Genomic DNA, 15,569 nt, shown 5'->3' on the forward strand with positions numbered 1-15,569 from the left:
CTCTGGAAAAAAAAAAAACAACCCTCAAACCCAATGTATGTCGTGTTCAGTATTCTCTTCATAGTTGGTTAGTGTTGGACAGAGCATTTGTGAAGCGGTGAACCTAATTTAAATATCAGAGAGCATGTTTCATTTACTTGTATGTCCAGATACATCGTACTATATACTCATAGAGGGCCTACACTTTTAGTTTTGCATGGGTTTGACTTTTGCGAATTTTGCGAATCACTGATGGACCACGAATTTAACAACACGCAAAAATGTTGCAATGCATTAGGGTGATAGTGCCCTTACAATGAGCCATGATGTCAATTCACGCAAACAATATCTTGTGAAAATGTCTGTGACCTCCTCATTCGTGAAAATATCTGTATGGGAAAATAAAAGCTTAAATACAGTACACTAATGACAGGGGCCACGGAACATTTTTGCAGGACCTGGTGGAGATTCAGGGTCAATGCCAAAATGGAACCCCCCCCCCCCCACTTTCCCGCGCAAGTTTGAAATTATCTCATTCTAGCTGTGTGCCTACTGTTGAAGATGTATTTAGTCCCCCCTTGAAATTAAGCAGTCTCCCGCCCAACTTTAGTTTTATCATGTTAACGTTAAAAAATGAGGTTAAGATAGAACCAGAATGTATTTATAACCCATAAACAACGTGTACATTTGCCAGGATCCTGGACCCCGGCCACAGTGGGCACCACGCTTTGCGCTCGTAATGTGCGTATGTGTGCAGAATATTAATGTATGCGCACTTATATGCAGTCAGATTCTCCATTTTGTTAAAGGTTCAGGCATGAGAATCTCCAGTTTAAGAGATGCGTTTGAGTGAACGTTCTATTACCTCATAGCAATTCTTCGGAATTGATACACCCATTTACACGATTTTTGTCTGGCAGCTATCACGTTCGTCTGGAAAATTTCTGCCCTTTAAACTGAAACAGCGACCCTAATTTCAATGAAATAGACTGTAAAACCAGAAATTTTTGGGTGTAGTTTAATTTCACAAGAGCCAAAATATGTGAAAATAAAATGCTCAACAAAAGTTCTTGTCAATAGTGTGCATTGAATGCCAGTGGCAATTTGCGGAAATTACATTCCGCGAAAAAGGCTGTCAGCTCCAATTCGCACAAATTTCATGCTGTAAATATTTCCGGTTTTACAGTAATGTGCAAGGAATGGTTTGTTCAGCCTGTACGACAACAAACAAAGCAAAGTGTCAAATACAATAAGTTGTACTATAAAATGAGGAATGTTCGTGTGCATTTTAAGCGAGAGCCAAGATTCAGGAAATTAAAATGCATGCAGAAGTTCTTGTCTACACTATATTCATTGAATATTAGAGGCATCTTGCGAAAATTTCATTCCAAGAAAAAGGCCGTCCCCGCCAATTCGTGAAAATTTCATGCCGCGAAAATATTGTGTTTTACAGTAATGGGATATCCTGTTACAATGTGGAGACTACTGTATATAGGCCCTATATCCATGGTATGATAGTGGTAAGTGCACACCAGCCACATGATGTTGCAAGGCTAATTACCCATTTTTCCCCTGTAAAATCAATCACATATGAATGTCATTTTACATTTTTTATGTCAAACTGGTGTGATGGTGACCTCAACCTACAAATCAAGCTTGCAAGATTTCTCAGTTAGCATTCCACCTATATCCAAATTACATGATATCTTTCCTGCTATTTACCATTCTGTTTCTGATTCTGTTTACATATTGGTGGGGATGTTGACCAGAAATGCATGGGGATTGTTTATTTGTCTGAGACCTGATATTGTTTCTTATTATGTCAGTGAATTATGACTCTTGGCATCCAGAGCTGATTTCTGTTCTGCCTCCCCCCCCCCCCCCCCCCCCTTCAAGTAATAGAACACTGCCTACGGATAGTCTTTGTACCATCTGTCGCTGGATTGGCGGTGCTGCTTTCGTTGGTTGGTTGGCCATGCCGCCATCCCCAGCTATGGATTGACCTCTCTATGCAGCCTCCTTTGCCCCACAAAGCTCTCTCTCTCTCTGCAGCCAACGACACCTGTGCCTCACTCTAGTGACAACAAACTGTCTCCCGTACATCATGACATGTGTGTATGATCTGTCTGCTGTACAGACCAAGTAAAATGCACAGATGTGTACATACACACACACATACACACACAAACAGTTTTTTCACAACAGAGGGAGGGTCTCGCAGGTGAATAGCATTTTTCTCCAATGAGATGGCAACTCCATGGTCCTGAATGCAGAAATGCATCGGCGAGACAAAGTGGGCGTTTGAGCCGTCATCCAAACGATTAGACCAGGGGCCCTACGTTTGCAATGAAGCAATGTGACTTGCTTTAGGCTCATCGGCCATTTGAACTTGAGTAACCTGTCCACGCACAGTATTATGGCATGCCTACAATATGCAAAATGGCACCTGTGGGACAGACAAAATGAAAGCGCTTGACTGTAAGATGCTGCAGCTGTTCCTCTCTATTTTTTGTTTTCTCCTAAACTACAGTGTGAATAAATGATAACTGTGTAATTTTACCTTTTGAGCTTTCTTTCGCATAACAAGTTATTTCAAATTCAGCATAGGACCTTGCAGTGGCAGCAGAATATCAATTGTGAATTTCCTCATGAAAAGTCTATAAAAGTGAGCATGGATTTATTGTAAACTGTTTGTTACTAGGTGTGTAATTGACATGTCAATGCGGTCTAGATGTTGAATGCAGTTGTTGCAGTAACCTCTGTTCTGGGCGTCCAATTTTGGTAGAAACGTTTCAGAAAGAAGGCAGGCATAATTGATTATTATCTGAAGGGAAGATCGATGAGAAACATGGAGTTGTAAAGAATGACTTCACACTGGCAACCCAGGGACCAGAAATATCCTTGTACAATATAATCCACTTTTCTTCTTGTGACCTGTTGTATGCTTCATGCATGACTTATTTATGTAGGTTGAAGCTACAGAAACCCCCTTTTTATCGCCTTCATGACTTGGTAATCAGTGGCCGTGTTTATGTTTCCCCTTTTCAGGCCAGAATCAGCGTTTTGAAACGTGATTAGTGCAAAACGCTATTGCGTTCATGCTCACTTCGATAGAAATGCTGATTCAAAACGCCGATCCAAAACGCACAAAAAGGTGCGTTTACGATCGGCGTTTCTGACTAATCACGTTTGACGGGGAAGCATAAACGCAACAGCATTTCTAAACGCGTTTAGAGTGATGTCATCTAAACACCTTTCCGGTTCACGTGAAAAAGCGCGCCCGGCCAGCCAGCTACCCTGGCCTGTGCAGTTTTCCCATGTACTGTGCATACGCATGTCTTTCCCAGCTGCTTTCCCAGGCCAGGCCACCGATCGCAGCGCGCGCCCCAATTTGACCTGCCTCTGCTGAGGTCAGCGAAGCAATTGCAAACGCTCTTTCCAAAGCTTGAAGAAAGTGAGCATAAACAGTGCTCCCGTGAACGGCGTTTTGAATCAGCGTTTTGAATCAGCGTTTCAAAATGCTGATTCTGCCCTCGCAAATTGAGCATTTATAAACACACCCAGTGTTACATGCCAATAAAATGTAAGTGGCTTCTCCAATTCCAAATTTGCCTCACACCAAGTCAAACAAAAATGTAAATGATGTACTTTTCTGCATCATCTATACACTTTGAGAATTACAGCTCCATTCTGCCTCCTTGGTGCCTACCATCAAAATGCATTTTTAAGGACCTATGCAATGCAAATCCTGTTGACTTGTGTTGGTTTATGATACCCTGATATCACTTTGTATGTGGTAAAAAGAATATACAGATACAATTCTTGGTATCGCCAATACCTAGGTGCCGTGCGCAGAGCAGCGTTTTAGATGCACTAGGTGATGGGATAGCTCACGGGACAAACTTGCCCCGATTTTGGCTGCACATGCACTCAGATCATGCTCTGTCTTTATTCAGAGGTATTTTTTGTTGAAGATTTCTTCGCTTTCCATCATGTGACCAGCACATTGAAGCCTTGCAGTAGTGAACTATGACTGTAGTGACCGCAAATCAGTAAAACTTAGAAACTTTCAACTCTTTTAAGCTGAATTATAGCCAAGAAAAAAAGGGGTAACAACGGAAAAGCAGACAAATAACTCCATTGAAATCGTATGGGAACTGCGACTCACGTGAGACAACCGGAAGCGAACAAGGGCACCGAGGAATCCCACAGTGCATCTGTGACAGAGCTCTTCAGCGTGAATTTCTGCGCATTGGCGATACCGAGAATTGTATACTATATCCGTATATTTTACAATGATTTTTTTCTACAATTTTTCTGTAGATCACCTGGATACGTCCACAAAAACAAAAACAAAACTGAAAGAACTTTCAAACCAAGATTCTGTCGATGACATCATCTGTCAATCTCTACTTCATTACTAATTTGATTAACAAAGACATTGGAGTCCACCTTCCCCTGAATTGAGCATAACATGCATGTTTCCAGACGTTGTCTTTTGTTAATCATCATAGTAATATGGAAACATGCAGGTTATTATCACTTTGGGGGGAATTACGGGCATTCCAATATCTATTGTGAATCATACTTGTAATGTAGTAGTGATTGACAGATGATGTCATCGACAGAATCTTTGTTTGAGAAGATTTTTTTTTTTCTTTGCGGGTGTTTCCAAGTACCGGTAATCTACAGAAAAATTGTAGGAAAAGATAGACATATATTGGACATATTCATATATGATGGACATATATAAGCGATGATCATGATATTATAGATGGATACAAGTCAACATGGATAATTTACATTTCATAGGTCCTTTAAGTGGAGGAGTACAAATGTTGCTTCTATTTTCTGTGAGTGTGCACATGATAGGATATGTATGCTGTGAGGTAATTGCAATGAGTCAGTGATTTGAAAATGGTTGTACTAATATTTGTACTCACAGGAGAACGCCTCATTAAAAGCACTGAAATGTTGAGGTGTATAGTGATGTGTCACACATGGACTCCAAGTCCATTTTATCCTTTGTACTCTCCTTTTGTTGTTGTTATTTTTTCTGTAGTACTTGGCAACTATCCAGGGAAATTAACCAGGAAGTGATACTTGGACAGATGTGTGAGGCATGTTGTTCATGTTCCATCAGTCTTGTGATGGACATGAGAGATAGAGAAAGAAAGAAAAAACCCGTCAGAGAGAGGGGGGGGGGGGAGGGGGGACTGAGGGAGAGAGAAAGTTAGTTGGCAGTACCACTCAATCTCACTCCTATGAGGGGTTTGATCTCCACCGCCTCTTACATGACCTCAATCCACATTTAGGCACTAGCAGCGAGAAACTCATTTGCATGTCTCTGGGTGAAAGGCTGTGCCCTGATCTGAATTGCCCTTGTTCACCGAGGATAGGATGAATGTTGCAGAGATCTTCGGTAGGAGATAAACATGGTAGTTTGACTTAAAACAAAAGTTGGAGAACTCGTTGCTGTTTCTCCGCATACGCAAGCAACAAGAAGCAAGAAAACTATCAACCGTGTTGTTTAGATGGCTGTTGTGTTCTAGTAATGCCAGAGCCTTCTGTGTGCGAGATAAAATGCCCCCTAGAGGTCCCTGGATGTTGCTGGAAGCTAATGAATTTGTACCCATCATTCTCTCATGATAGCTGTGTGGCTAAGCCACACCTCGTTGCCCCACCCAGCAGGCCCCCATCCTCCCCCCCCCCCCCAAATCTGGCAAGTACCAGCACCTGTTTCACTAACAGACACTTGCTCATGTTCATTGACAACTATAAAAGTGATACATGATACGCAACCAGACTCCATGGTACCTGTGGGCTGCTGCACAGCGCATTTCTCATAAGTCGTAGGAAACAATCATGAGCTGATTCTGTCCCAAGATTTGATATACGAGATCAAGAAGTTAAACAGACTGTAAAATACAGGATGCTCTGGGTTTTTTTGTTTTGTTTTTGTTTGCGTCGATATGTGATAGCGTGGAAACTTGCTCATTTTATGTGGACATTGCTCCCCTATTCTGCAGAGTTTGCAATAGAAGAAATGATAAGGTAGCATGAAGATTAACATGAGCCATTTGTATACAAAGAATTGTATCCATCACACACTGCAAATTTTGTAAACTTGCCTATTGATTATCAGCGTTCAGAATGAATGGGAAATTGTCTCATCAACAGTTTAGAATTAAGATATCCCTTTTGCGCTTGCATTCACATCAATCTATTTTGATGATGTTGTAGAGTATTATACATTTTGAGGCATTTATGTTTTGGGGTTACCTGTTCATCTGTTTTCTTTAACGTTATTGGACAAAAAGTGTTCGATGGATATAAATGACAGTTTGCCCAGGTGTGCTATATGAGATGAAGATGGGCTAGCCAGATTTTACTCCAGTATTTTTGTCCCATATTTTACATGTCAAAGATTCCCCAATAAGGCCCCCAAAATTAAATTTTCCATCATAACTTAAGATACAAACGTCCAGATATAATATGATTTGTCAAGAAGGATAGAAATGAATAATCCTTTGGAAGCAAGAAATACAAGAGATGAAATGTCAATGGTGAAGGTCAAAGTTCAGTGTGCTTTGGATAAGAAATGTCTATTTCCCACTATAACCATTTCTAGGAATGTGTCTATTAGTCAATTAATTAATCAGTTAGCGGGAAAAGAATTGATAGATCATCAGTTGCATGAAACAGTAGGGTGATGCAGCTAGAAATTATTTAAATTGTACAATCAACTGCTCTTGTTTTTATACTGGGTCTTACAGTACTTGAATCTTGGAAGATCCCAACCCTGGACCTCTCTCTCCAATCAAAGTACACAACAAGGTGTGGTTTGTGCTGGTATGATCTTAATGACACCTTCAGACTGTCCTAGAGAATATACCCAGACCAAAGTTTGGTCCTCTAAAGAGCCAGGATTTTACCTCTGGCTGCATCCAGGGACCACCATGCCAAGAGAGGTGCACAAGGCAGGCGCACTTCACAGACAGCTCTCATGCTGTAGTAGGTGTATATTTGCACCAGGAGTCGTCTGCTGTTTTGCTATTGGCATGAGAAAAGCCAATTCCTTCAGATTTCAATCCTCCAGCTTTCAGCAAGAAAACATTGCCAAAAACTATGTGGCATCTAAAATCTGTAGAACACGCAGGACCAATTAGACATTGTACTGTATATAGGGCCTCCACCATATATTTAGTGAGTCCTATTTTTCACAAATCAGAATTTTCCAACAATTTAGTGAGTGGTTAAATTTGCAATTGTGGAGTACAGTATTGAACAGAGAAGTGCATGCGTGCACATCACAGTCATTCTCGTGCTTTTAAATTCACAAATAGCATCCGACTCACAAAATTTGCAAAAATAAAAACCTCGTGAAATATTTCGCCATATACAAGTCATTTGCAAGGGAAGTCCCAAAAGCTTACCCCTGCAGCTAATATCAGTAGTTTCAGCCATTTGTAATTTCTTGTCATAATTGGCTGTTTACTTGATGGCCTCTCTCTGGCTAGATCATGCTTGCTATTTTTCAGGAAATCAGCAAAGTTATATTGGAATGTTCAAAAAGAAATGATCCAAGGAATTATCGAAACATGATCTACATCTGTTATTATCTCATAACATACTTCCTTATTGTCATAATTGCAACGATGTTATAATTCTAAGAAAAAAAAATGGAGTTTGAGTAGCATTTCTTTTTTTTGTGTGTGTAGATATGTTGTTTGTTGAGATAGCAGATGTATGAAACATCAAAACATTGACATGGTAAAATAATAAACCTATTTTGCAACATATTATGTATGGATATACAATGTACTTGCCCTTATTCTACACTGTATGATATGACCTAGTTTTGAATGGTGGAGTGCAAAATTTCACTTTAGTACTGTAGTCTCGAGGGCATTAGTGCCATTCAAGGTGTTTTAATACTGGATACTTTCATAGGGATGTTTCATTATACATGGTTTTTTTTTAATTCCAGTTTGAAGCATTGAAGTTCATAACAAGCAAAGTAGAACTTGATCACTATCTTGAGTCTGTTTGTTAATCGATGACATGAATGTAAAACAAAGTCCCATTGGCAGGAAATAAGCACTATTAGCACTAGCACTATTTTATGAGGAGTGCAGCCCTGTAGAAGACAGTGCAGTTTACACTTTACACATTGTACTAGTATGCTAATGATGAAAAAAAAAGTAATTGATCGCAGATATGTATGATGACATTCATGGTATATACAGTGCCATGAATGTCATCGAGGTATAGCATATTTTCCTCCATTGACATTTTGTTTGTAACATCATCAATATAGCATTGGTTTTTTTTTTTGTCACATAGCGATATGTCGACCAATCACTAAACTGGACTTCATTAATTAGGAATGTATTGAGTAATATACAATTGTACATGTGCAATTGCATTTTAGTTTTTCCTCCATTTTCAACATTTCTTTTTAGTAAGTATCATGCATCTTGGCTTCACATTTTTGTGATTATCTCTAATTTGGATATGATTGTGTAGAATATGTATATTACCTATTTTGCGCGATATGTGTATTAATACAATTGGGTCTGATCCAAAAATAGTGTTCACTTGGACTAAATTTTCATATTGACACTTGTATTTCATGTTATATATCATATTAAAGCTGAGAATCTGCAGTTTTCAGAAAAGTACATGTCTAATATATTTGATGTCAGACTTTTCCGTAAATTACCGGTAAAACAGGAAAAGCGCCCTCTTTGCGCGACGGGACGGACATTACTTTTTCAAGTAATTTGCACAAAAATTACAAAAGTAGGGGAAACATCGATTCTTTTCATAGAGTACCCTTCCTAGGAGCAATTCATATCTGGTATTCATTTTTGTCATTATAGTTAAATTTTGGGTCAAAATCTTCATTTTTTCTTGAAAAAACATGTTTTTCAGTACTTTGACACCAAATTATCATTTTTTCTGTATGATAGACTTGAGTTTGGTCAATCATATTCCACAATGTATCAATGAATTAGTGGGGCTCTATATCCATGACACTAAATCAAATAATTCTCTATTCATAAGAAAATTATCATTGTCCAACATAATGTCCGTCCCGTCGCGCGACGGGACGGACTTTACTAAATGGTAGGCGCGACGGGACGGACTGCATATGTAAACAATGGTAGGTGCGACGGGACGGACTGCACATGTTAACAATGGTAGGTGTGATGGGACAAAATTATTATACCACAATGGGCTAGAAAAAGAGTGTCCCTAACTTGAACAGAATAAAAAGACTTATCTTAGTAAAATCTTAGTACTCTACACTAAAATGTTATAAAAACTGTGTTAACCACAGGTTTGAACACATTTTGATGCAGATTAGTCAGTGTTGAAAATTTCCCATTTGTTTTGTACATTGTGCATATCATTAATTTTGTTTTGCATATCATTTATTGCGCTATGGGATGGAATTCAACACCTTTCGAGGAAATTACTGAAAAACTATAATACATTAGATCTGTATGATAGCTTTTTCATTGAAGGAATGTAGGGAATATTAGTAGAAAACAATGTCACATTGCATGGCAAGTCTGGGTCATCAACGTTGATACAATTTTTTTTTTTTATTTTGTTCAAAAAGCAGTGTGTTTTTTTAATTCCGTCCCGTCACGGCAGTAAAATTTTTGATTCCAGCCTTTGCATTGGTGATCAGATCTTGATGGAAAGATTCAATCTTTGAGCAAATGAAATGTCATTGCAACATTTTCATTCATGAGAAGTAATTTTCCCCGAGAAAGAAAATCAAGGATTACTGTACCAAAAGTATAAGAATTCTTGTAAAATGAGAGTTTTTCACCTTATGATAATATTTTTGGTCAAATTTTTCAGCATTCATTAATAGTTTGAATCTTGGTGTGCTTAATCTACATTAAGATGTAATAAAACTGTGTTTTCCAAAGTTTAAATACATTTTGATGAAAATTAGCAGATTCTCTAGAATTTCCCATTCGTTTTGTACATAGTTCACTTTTGTCCGTCCCGTCACGCGACGGGACGGACTTCAACAGCTTTGGAGAAAATTACCTAAAAAATAAAATCTATTAGATCTAGATGTTTCTCTATTTGTGCAAGTGATGTTTGGAACATTGACAAACAAACACTACACGACATGGTCTATATTGCTCATTAACTTTGAATTAATTCTCCTTTGAATCTTCTTCACAAAAACCAGTGATTTTTTCAGTCCGTCCCGTCGCGCTAATAATATATGTTGTTACCATGGAAACAAAACAGATGCCGATCTTGTCCATAGTGCAGTGTGATGTCTTCATGTAAGCTTAACACATTTGCAGTAATAAATGGCTGCTAACACTTAACCTTTTTTTGTTTTAAATAAAAAACCCATTCAAATTCCGTCCCGTCGCGCACTCTTGATTTTTGGATCAGACCCTATATTCTCTGTTGAAAGTGAGTTGAAATGACATGAAATAAATCAAAGAAAAAGGATATTAGATTTTCTTAACATGAACACCATAGAAGTATTGATGAGATACCTTACTACATGCTTGCAAAAGCAGTCTATATCTTAACAACTAGCTGCTTTTGAGAAAGAGAAGGGGGAAAAAAGAGACTACATGCACATTTTCTCTCCATTAACTGTTTGACTACAAGTACCTGAATCTATCTGCCAGTGCGTCATTACAGTTATAGTTTTTCCTGGATGCAAACGTCACCACCCAATAGTCCCGATAATTTGGTAATTTATCTGTGGAGATGATCTCTCCCCTCTCCCTCTTCTGCTGCAAGAGCGCCAGGCCTGCACTTATCGTCGGCCCACTGATCTTGAATGTCAGCTTTGGCGGTGTCATCGTGTCTTTCACAGATAAGCCGGAATGCGAGGAAAATAGATTCTGACACGGCGCGGAGTTGAACGGCAGCAAGCAATCGTCATATGCGGCCTGTCTCGTGCAGTTAGCCAGCACACCTTCGGACGGTTCAATTTCTGTGTGGGCAAAATTAGGGGAGGCGTCGGTCCAACTGTTCGATGCTAATGGTCTGTGATGGGATAGCGTTAAGTCCTCTTTATGGGAACAGTCTGTACACCCAAAGCAGCGCAACATGATCCAGTAAAAGAGCTTGATTTATGGATTGATGTGCAAATAGGAGTGTGTGTCCGTTCACTTCAATTTAAATGAAACGCAGGAATGAGAATTACATGTGGCAATGTGTGACTGTTGGCGTATTTGCCGAACATGTCATTCCAACTCATTTTCATTGAAATTGTCCTCTATGGAGTTTGCATTGGTGATTACCTTTAATAGTGTTTAGCAGAACGTGAGATAAAGCTTGGTTTCTTGGATGTCATCGTTAATGCCATGAATGAACAATGTGTATGAAGCAGCTGGTTGTCATGGCTAGTGGATAATGAAGTCCTTTCATATTTGATGAAGTCTTCTTGTCTACTTATTTATGTCTGCTGAGCCTTGTACAGAATGAGATACCTCGTCATTTCCTTCTTTCTTAGTGTTTCATGTTCTAAGTTTTTGAAAGGAATATTCTCGGAAAGTGCTTGGAAAGTTACAATTTCACAGCTCTAGAAACTCTTCTTCATGTAGCATCTTAAGATATCATAATGTTGACTATCGCTTGTCAATTACGTAAGAAGCCCCTTCCACAGTAAACCTCATACCTACACCCCTCATAAGATAGAAATATACTTCAACATCACTTGTCATCGCTTTCAGATACAACTTTTATTTTTCTATTTCCATTAAGTTTATTTTTGTATGTCCCAGACAGCATGAAAATGCCAGTATTATTCAAGTTTAATGCCAGCATTATTGTTGGCAATCATAGCTGCAGATTGGAAAAACAAATATAACCATAAAAACCAACAAGGAAGGCGATGTGACGATGTTTTGAGACAGTAATGTACTGCAGTCATCTGTACAAAGCTGCACATGACTGAAATTTATGACTTTGCATGGCTGCTTGCACACTGCCCTCTTTAGCAAACTTTCCTATATTGTCGCAGTCTGGTCTGCCTTTTTATTCAGCTTCTCTAGAACCAGTCATTGCCTATGTTTTATAAAAACATGGACCTGAATATCTGCATAAGTTCTGATTGACTTGGGGATCCCAAATGGATTTTAGAAATTGACACAAAGTTGGGTTGCAGTGGGAGTGGTGTGTGAAGCCATCGAATCCATGGTTTCAGTAAAGTACCATCATGGTACAGTGTATATTAGTGGATGAAACCAAGGAGTTTATGGAAAGACTGTCGTGGGTCTGAATCTTGCCCAGTGCCTTCATCCCTGGACAAGATGTTATTTTTGCCCACAATGTCCCTCTAGGTGTATAAGTGGGTAGCTGGCAATGCTGGGTTGATGATATTGTCACATGAGTACAACGATATAAAGAAAGAATAAAGAAAATTCAACATATTTTCACTTTTCTCGCATATCAAAAGAACACTTGACTTCTCTCTTTCAGAAGGCAGGGGAAATAATATTACCCTTAACATATGTCAGTAACAAGTCGAAGAAATGTGCACTTTATTCAAAAAGTAAAGTTTTGTGAAATTCTCTCTTTATTTTCTTTACATGGTTGTACGCATATGACATCATACACTGTAGTAGTCTTCTCATCCAGCAGTGACTACGCAGATACTTTAAAAATTCATAACTTTTGAACGGATTGTCTGATTTTCCCCAAACTTTCACTGATGTGTTCTACTAATATTGCTGCATTCACTCAATCCACATGTATATGAAGGTGGACTTGTCCTTTAAATAGTAGACTCATCATCCATATATCACCATTAGATTGATAAATAGTTCAGGTGCAGGGTTGGGCTACATACACATGTATATCCAACATTCTGTCTCAATTTGGATATCTACACGTTTCAAATAGTGCATTTTGTAATCTGTGAAACCAAAGGAGATTGAATGCAAATGAAAAAAAAAAACACACCCACCGTGCATTAGTCCAAGCATAGATACATGTAAGTAATCCATGTTGTTACCCATTTGCTGGCAAAACATATTAAGTATTCCCTGCACTGCCAGTGGCAGGCATGTTACCCGATTAACCCTTTGAGGATTACCATCTCAAAATGTCATTACCATTGCGTACGGACAGTTACGCTGTAGGTGATGGCAGTTACAGAGTTGAAGAAGAAAATATGCAGGCTCTTATTACAAGCTCACACACAGACACACACACACACGATATTTGCCCCAGGTGAGACCACCAATGTAGGTTTCCAAAACAGATTCTAACCGCATGAGCATCCATTGAAGAGTTGCCATAGTTTTTTAATGTCAAGATATTGACAATTGAAGGGTTTTTTTTGTGTGTGTGTGTGTGTGTGTGGACCAGAGATAACTATGCTTGCCCCACTGAACCAATTTTCCGATTGGCTTTTTGTATTTATTGCCCTTTGAAATTTATGTGATTTGATGACACAGTTGATAGTTCACATGATTCTGTGATATTTGAGAAGTAAAGCTGTCAAAAAAAAAATGTGTGTAGTCTCTCCAGCTCTCTCTCACTGTGTGTTTCTTATGAAAAAAAAAAACAGGCACATTTTTATTTTCTTTGCAGATAAATGTGATGAAACAGATGAAATATCTTGTTAGAAACCAAATTAAGGTGTTTGCAGTCTCTCACAACGAGTGCAAAGACCAAAGAAATGATTATAATTTCTTACGTCCCCTTTCTCTCTATCTTGCTTTTCGGGTTTTTTTTCTCCTTTAGGGGATGTAGGTGCCATCAAACTCTGTCGGGAATTTTGAGAAGGCGCATAATTTGATCCTGTCCTAACCTGAATATTCCCTGCAAAATGTGTCTAACAGTTGTTTTTATCAAACAGGTTCATCACGCTCCTGGTATTTTTTTTCTCCCATGTCCGATTCTTGCACCCATTAGAAAACCCTCGTTCCTGTGCTTTGACTTTCTTCAAAGCGACAGACACACCCCCTCGGCTGACAGGCAAGATGTAACACTAGCTGAAATAAAAACATCCTTACACTACACACGTTGAGACGGGAGTGGACTGGCAGAGAGAGAGAAGAGAGAGAGAGGAAAGGAAAGGAACAGTGAAAGACGTGTGAAGTATAAGATATGATTGATGGGAAGAAAAACAAAGTTGATGTTGGAGACATGGGATGAGGCACATAACTGTTGGGAAGGGATACTTTATGTATAAGATATGTCAGAAAAGATGATACATGGCTAGGGAAAGGCTAGTTAGTGCACACGGTCAGGTAGGCGCGAGGTGGGTGAGAAGAAAGTGGTTGGCAGAAAGTGAGAGACATACGAATGAGATATGGACGTGTGAAGAAAAAGCATACCAAACCGTGGTGGTGGGGGGGGGGGGGGGGGGGGGGTCAAGCCTATTCTGAATGTATGCATATACCAAGTATCTATGATCTATGTGCATGTGTGTGTGTGTGTGTATGTGCGTTGTGTGGTGTGTGTGTGTGTTTGTGTTTGTGTGAATGTCCATATTTATGTCGCGTGAAGATATGGAGTGAAAGAAAGAGATACTGTATACGGCGTTATTTTCGCGAGGGTTTAATTTTGATGAATTTCGCGATTTGCAGTTGGATCGCGAATTTAACAACACGCGAAATTGTCTCCATGCGCTTTGTTGATAGAGCATTAACGTAAGCGTCGGCGTCAATTCGCGAAAACAACACCTCGCGAAAATAACGGCGTATACAGTCAACTAGAGGGGGGGGGGGGGAGAAACTCTTGTGCTCTATTTCTACCCATATCACCTCTCTACCATCTTTTTTAAAAGGGAGAGGGAAAAAAGCAAGCTGCTTCTCAGCCAGCCCAGGGGACCACAGGGTGAAGAGGGATAGGAGATGAGAGGAAAATAACTGCATGGTGAAAATCAAATCACAGCAGTGACGGGGAAGAAGAAGAAGAGGCCAAGTTGAACTGCGTAACCAAGGTTGACTGAGGGGGTCTTGTTTTAGGAGTTTGCAGATCCGAGGAGGAAGGAAGCAAGGTAGATTTAGGCCATGCTGTGATGATGTAGGACAAAAGGGTGGTGTTGGTCACACTCCCCCCCCCCCCTCCTTCCCGAATCTTCCTTTTTACACTGCATCTTGTGTAATTGCCTATGCATTTATTCATCCATCATGTCAGGAGCAGTGGCCAACCCGTTCGCTTGATAGCAACATCAATGATGAATAGCCCGTCAGCGCCGAGCACTTGTCAAGGCAAGACTTGGGAAGAGTGAAGGGCCAAAGAGCTGTGGCTATGGCCAGGGGATGTGTGTTTGTGTGTTTGTGTGTGTGTATGTGTGTGTGTGTGAGAGAGGGAGAGAGTCGGTTTGTGTGTGCGTGAGTGTTTGTGTGTATGTATGTGTATGTCGGTGTGTGTGTGTGTGTGTGTGTGTTTGTGTGTGTATGTGCAAGGAGAATGAGCAGCAAGGCGAGCAAGCCACCTCGGCGAGCAGGAAGCTGTCAGAGGAGCCGTAGAGACATGGCGGCAGCGCGGTGGAGACGTGCTGGCGATGGCTCTGTCACCTCCTGTTTGTCACGGCTCTGACAGATGAGAAGCATGCCCAGATCCTCAAGGTT

This window comes from Diadema antillarum, unplaced genomic scaffold, assembly GCF_040938485.1.
Source record: "Diadema antillarum isolate AM-2024a unplaced genomic scaffold, OU_Dant_1.0 seq00001754_RagTag, whole genome shotgun sequence".
Taxonomy (NCBI): domain Eukaryota; kingdom Metazoa; phylum Echinodermata; class Echinoidea; order Diadematoida; family Diadematidae; genus Diadema; species Diadema antillarum.